At 39.2% G+C, this 5397-nt stretch overlaps 1 long non-coding RNA gene across 1 annotated transcript; it reads left to right on the top strand.

Moving 5' to 3' along the window:
- Window positions 1-2197: 2197 nt before the first annotated feature.
- LOC143413327 (uncharacterized) lies at window positions 2198-5181 on the top strand. The gene is made up of 3 exons (XR_013093947.1): window positions 2198-2354; window positions 3218-3574; window positions 4393-5181. It is a non-coding gene; the product is annotated as an uncharacterized LOC143413327 (long non-coding RNA).
- Window positions 5182-5397: the final 216 nt, after the last annotated feature.

Here is a 5397-nt window from a genome sequence, read left to right as displayed (position 1 = left end):
ATTAAAGTTTTTATTAGCAATCGACATGATGTGCATGAACTGAGGGAGAGCTTATCTTCCTATGAAAAGGCTTCTTCAGCTAAAGTTAACCAGGACAAACGTGAGGCTTTATTGGTGGGTAAATGGTATATAGTTGGCATTCCAACCCTGCCAGGAAATTTATGCTGGGGAAGGAATTGTATTAAAACATCGGGAGTATTTATAGGTAATTAACATTCTCAAAAACAGAACTGGAAGGGAGTACAGGAAAACTTTGACTCCAAGTTGTCTAAATGGAAATGGCTGCTACCCCAGCTGTCCTACATGGAGAGAGCTCTAATTGGCAACAATCTGGTCGCCTCATCCCTGTGGCACAGGCTTTTCAAGATGGCTCCACCTGCTGGGCTCATTAAAGATGGTCAGTGTCTTATTGTGAATTTCTTCTGGTCTGGGCAACACTAGCTAAATAAATCTGCCCTCTTTATTCCTGTGTCAGAGGAGGGGAAAGGACTTATCTGACCATTCTATCACTCAGTGTTGAATGCTTGAAAAACGTTGAATATTTTCCATAATTCTGACGCTAGGATGTGCAACGTTACCACTTCAAGTCCATTAGAGTCTTAACCCTTTAGAGCCGGTCAGAGCGGGCACGCTCTGTTTTGCGTAACTATTTTTAAATCCCGGTAGCTCTCCAACCACGTAAGCTAGCGCAATAATTTTTTTTGCATATGAAACCGGAGAAGTTGTACTTACATCTTATGCCATCAGCTTGTCCTAGGTCACAGTTTCCTTCCACATAAAGCTTTGCAAAAACTGCATAAAAAGCGCTTGCAGCAACAAAAACATAATATTCCAGAAACACGCTTTGCCGATCCGATCAGCTGTTCATAACACTTCCTACGTTGGAATAGACGTCAGCACAAACTTTTGCATGTCCGCCATTACCTGAAACCGGAAGTGACGTCATTTTTGCGGAAATGTAGTTTTTTTTTACCATCAGGGCCACAGGGCCTCTACTGGTGTTTTTAAAAGTTATCTTTGACTTTATGACTTTCTGTGTCGTTTCTGGGATGCTTAGGACTCATATTGCACTGCTGGAAATAGTTTATTTTGATGCATATGCTGCGTTTTTGCAAATTTGCAGTATAATATTTGTTTTCGTTTTTCCTGCAGTGTATAAAAATTGGTGTATTTCAAAAATAAAACTATGAAGACACTCAAAATAAATTTCCTGTGGTAGGAAACTATTTTGTGCAACTTTTTTGTATTTATAGTTTTGAGGGATAAGCCTCTTAAATTTCTCTAACTAGAAATATATGTTAAAAAAGCAAAAACGATTTTCAATTTTTTTGTAGTTTATTGCACTATTTTGCAATTTATGTAATTACTATGCACTTAATGAATACATATTATTAAAATCTGGGCTATAATTGTTGTATTGATGTATAGCAACTTGAAATGCTCCCAAAAATGGCACCACACCATGTAAAAATATAATATAAGCTCTGGCGGACTTGGTTCTATGGTAGGTCTTAAAGGGTTAAAAAGGATTCTGGAAGAGGTCAGGCAGTCCCTACCCGTGCCACTGAGAGTATTTGCTGAAAACCATGCTCTAGCTGACCAGTGGAATGATGAATATGAGTATGTATTTCCAGTAAATTCAGTCACCCCAGCTTCTGATAGTTGGCATGAATGAGAGTTGACCACTTCTTTCTCTGAGAAACCCTGTGTTAGGTGTTCTCAGTTCATATGGGAAGAAGCACCAAAGTTGTGTCAAGGTGCTACACTCTGGCTGGTGTCAGAGTTGAGTTGGACACAGGTTTTTGGTACAGACCTTACCCCTGAAGGTAGATAAAGGGTCCTGTATTAGCTATCTGTTGTAAAAATGGTTGGTGACCTCCAGCAGAGGATTATAAAATGGATCGATAGCTACAAACAGACACAGAGTTCACTTTGACCTAAGTGCTAGAGAGGGATGTCCTTTTTGTGAACATCAAGATTCATTAGAACATTTGTTTGAGTCTTGTTCAAAGTTAAAAAGCCTGTTTAGGTTTTTGCAGGTTTTTGGTCTCAAGTACAGCGCTATAAAAAGTAAGACTGTTATCCTAATTAATTTTCTTCTTGGTGTGGCAAAGTTAGGAATTTGGAAAATAAGGAGAAACAAAATGTTTGGTAAGGGTTGGACCAATGTGGTGCTAAATTTTAAGGGCTTGTGTAACCCAGTTCCTAAAATCATCTCAAACAGAAAGAGAAGAAAAATTAAAACATTTAATGTTCATTGTTCTGTTCTTACTGTCCCGGTTAATGAAAGTGAAATGAGATCAAAATAATTATTTAAACATAGAAGGGATGCAGATTATATATGATATGCTCTGGTAAGATAAGATAAGATAAGATAAGATAACCTTTATTAGTCCCACACGTGGGAAATTTGTTTTGTCACAGCAGGAAGTGGACAGTGCAAAAGTTATGACGCAAAAATTAGAATACAATAAGAATAAATACAGTACACAGCTGTACAGAATAGAATAAAATAATATACTATATACAGTAGAATAAAATAGAATAAAAATATACAATAAGATAAAAATAGAATACGAATGCTATATACAACTGAGTAAAAATACAACGATGCCAGAAAGGATTATTGCACTTAGTGTTATTGCACATGTGTGGATGTGTGTGTTTGTTCAGTTAAAGTCTTTGTTGTGGAGTCTGACAGCAGTGGGGAGGAAAGACCTGCGAAATCTCTCCGTCCCACACCGTGGGTGCCGCAGTCTCCCACTGAAGGAGCTGCTCAGTGCTGTCACAGTCTGCTGCATGGGGTGGGAGACGTTGTCCAACAGGGATGACAGCTTAGCCGCCATTCTCCTGTCACTCACCACCTCCACTGGGTCCAGAGGGCATCCTAGAACAGAGCTGGCCCTTCGGATCACCCTGTTCAGTCTCTTCCTGTCCCCAGCAGAGATGCTGCCGCCCCAGCAGACCACACCATAAAAGATAGCAGAAGCCACCACAGAGTCATAGAAGGTCATAGAAGGTCATAGAAGGTCATAGAAGGTCTTCAGGAGTGGGCCCTCCACCCCAAACGACCTGAGTCTCCGCAGCAGGTACAACCTGCTCTGCCCTTTCCTGTAGAGGGCGTCTGAGTTATGAGTCCAGTCCAGTCTGTTGTTCAGATGAACACCAAGGTACCTGTAGCTGTCCACAGCCTCAATGGATCGATAGCTACAAACAGGTCAAACAAGGGTTAAGTTTCTCAGAGGGTTGATGAGCTCTGATGAGAGCCTATTGTTTTACTCCACTCCTCACATGTCAGCCAATCGGTGAAGCTCTAGGCAGCTCTTGTCCCTCCTTAGTACCAGCTCCCAAGTTTTCAGTCTCTTGCTTCTACAGCCGAACAGAGCAGACGGACTAAAACTTTTGTTATCGGTAAGCTGGAGAAATTAACCTCTAACGAGTTAAAAAAATACCATCTAAACTGATATTTTTCACAAATTATGTATTTGCACTTTTTGTTGTCAAGGGCAGAGCGAAACCGGAGGGTTTACTGAGCTGTGGCTCCACGTAAATGCTGAGCATCCACTCGACGGCGGTAAGCTAAATGTGGCTAATCAGACACGTGATGTGCGGAGTGTGGGTACAGTTGTTCGATGTCTCTGAAACGCACTGTTGTTATGCTAGTTAGAGCATTAACTAAGTCATTAACATGTGAAAAGCTGTAAATGGTTAAAGCAGCTAAAAATAACTTTATGAGAGATAATTGTAAGCAGACTTTATCCTGCTTCCTGTTTAAATTTTGATGTCAATCGGTTGTTTTACAATACTCAGTATTGAACACTTGGAGGTAATTTTTAGTGTATTTCCACTTGTACTGGTAGGCCTATGGTACAAGCGGTACAAGCGGGATTAAGCACGTCTATTTTAATACTCCTATTTGTGGACTGAGTCCTTGTGTTTATGTGTTATTGAAATTGATTATTTGCACTTTGTTCAATTTCTGATAAGCATTTGCATATTATTCCATTTCTTAAAAGGGGTAATATACTTATTTATTTGTGATTAGATATATATGTACAGTGAGTTATTTTGATGGATGTAATTAATGTTTACAATGAAAGTGAATTATATGGTGACTATAATTCCTGCATGTTTGCAACCTTGTAGATAATCTTTAATGTTACTGCAGGTTACAAATAAGTATTGAACCTTGATACTGTGAAATTTTGGATATTGATACTTTAACCTTTGAAACTTGATATTTTAATGTTGTACAACGTGACTGAGCTGATGATGATTGAATTGATGATAGCTGATCTGAATAGTAGTTACTGCACTGTGACACTACTTTAGTTTAATTTGTGAGAGTTATCCTTAAAGGGCACGTGACATATATTTGGCCATTGTTTATAGGTCAGGTTTTTATATGGGACGAATCCAAAGACCAGGTCAGCGATTCCAGAACCCAGAGTGTTCCAGTGTTCACTGGATGGCGAGCCAACCCAAGATCCTAGGAGGCGATATACATATACACGCACGATCATTTGCACATTGATGGACTACAATCCTCTACTGTACAAGTAGTACGGTAGGACAGACAATCACACACACACTCCTTGTCAGACGAATTCTATGGGCCCCACCGGTACCATTTGGACTTAAAAAAGACTAATTCTTTTACTTGTGCACAATTTTATTTAATTCTATTTTTTTTTTTGCTACTTTGGGGGAAATTTTTATACTTGACATTCTGTTAAAACCTGTTGTAATACTGTGTTGTTTACAAATTTCTTTTACAAGGCTTAACATCACTAAAGTACTTTTAAAGCCACATAACTGTGTTTGTCTGGTTTCTCTGCCATTCGTGTACCAGAGCTCTAAGAGTCGTTCTCAGTCTTCTGACACTAGCCCAAATTGCTTATTACTTTGGTAATTATCCATTGGTACTTTATGTAACTCCACGTAAGTGCCACACTTGGTCGAATCAAACTGAAAGTGGAGCATGCTTTTTATGATCTTAGTTGTAATTAAAAGATGTTTACAGACTTGTGGTGTATTAGAAATGTTTTATGTTCACTGGTTGAAGTTAGAAAGGATAGGTTTTTGCAGTTTTAGGATTATATTACTACTCTTGGTATATTTTTACAAGTGCACATGAATTTAAGTGTGTGCGTGTGTTTTTAGTATTTGCAAACTTTTTGACATGTGAGTAACTGTTTTTTTTCTTGAACTGTGATATGAATAAATGCGCATTTTAAGGTATTTCGTTCTTTCTTTCTATGGCCTGGTCCCACCCCTCCGTCCTTCTCCTTCTTTCCCGGCAGTCTGGTTTTTCTGGTCTAATGAACCTGGGGGTCTCAGGGCAGCCTCTGCTGGGTTGATTAGGATCCTCATTAAAGAGAGGACCAGACCAGACTC

The sequence above is a fragment of the Maylandia zebra genome, linkage group LG17, assembly GCF_041146795.1.
Source record: "Maylandia zebra isolate NMK-2024a linkage group LG17, Mzebra_GT3a, whole genome shotgun sequence".
Taxonomy (NCBI): domain Eukaryota; kingdom Metazoa; phylum Chordata; class Actinopteri; order Cichliformes; family Cichlidae; genus Maylandia; species Maylandia zebra.
This window is presented reverse-complemented; position numbering and strand designations above follow the sequence as displayed.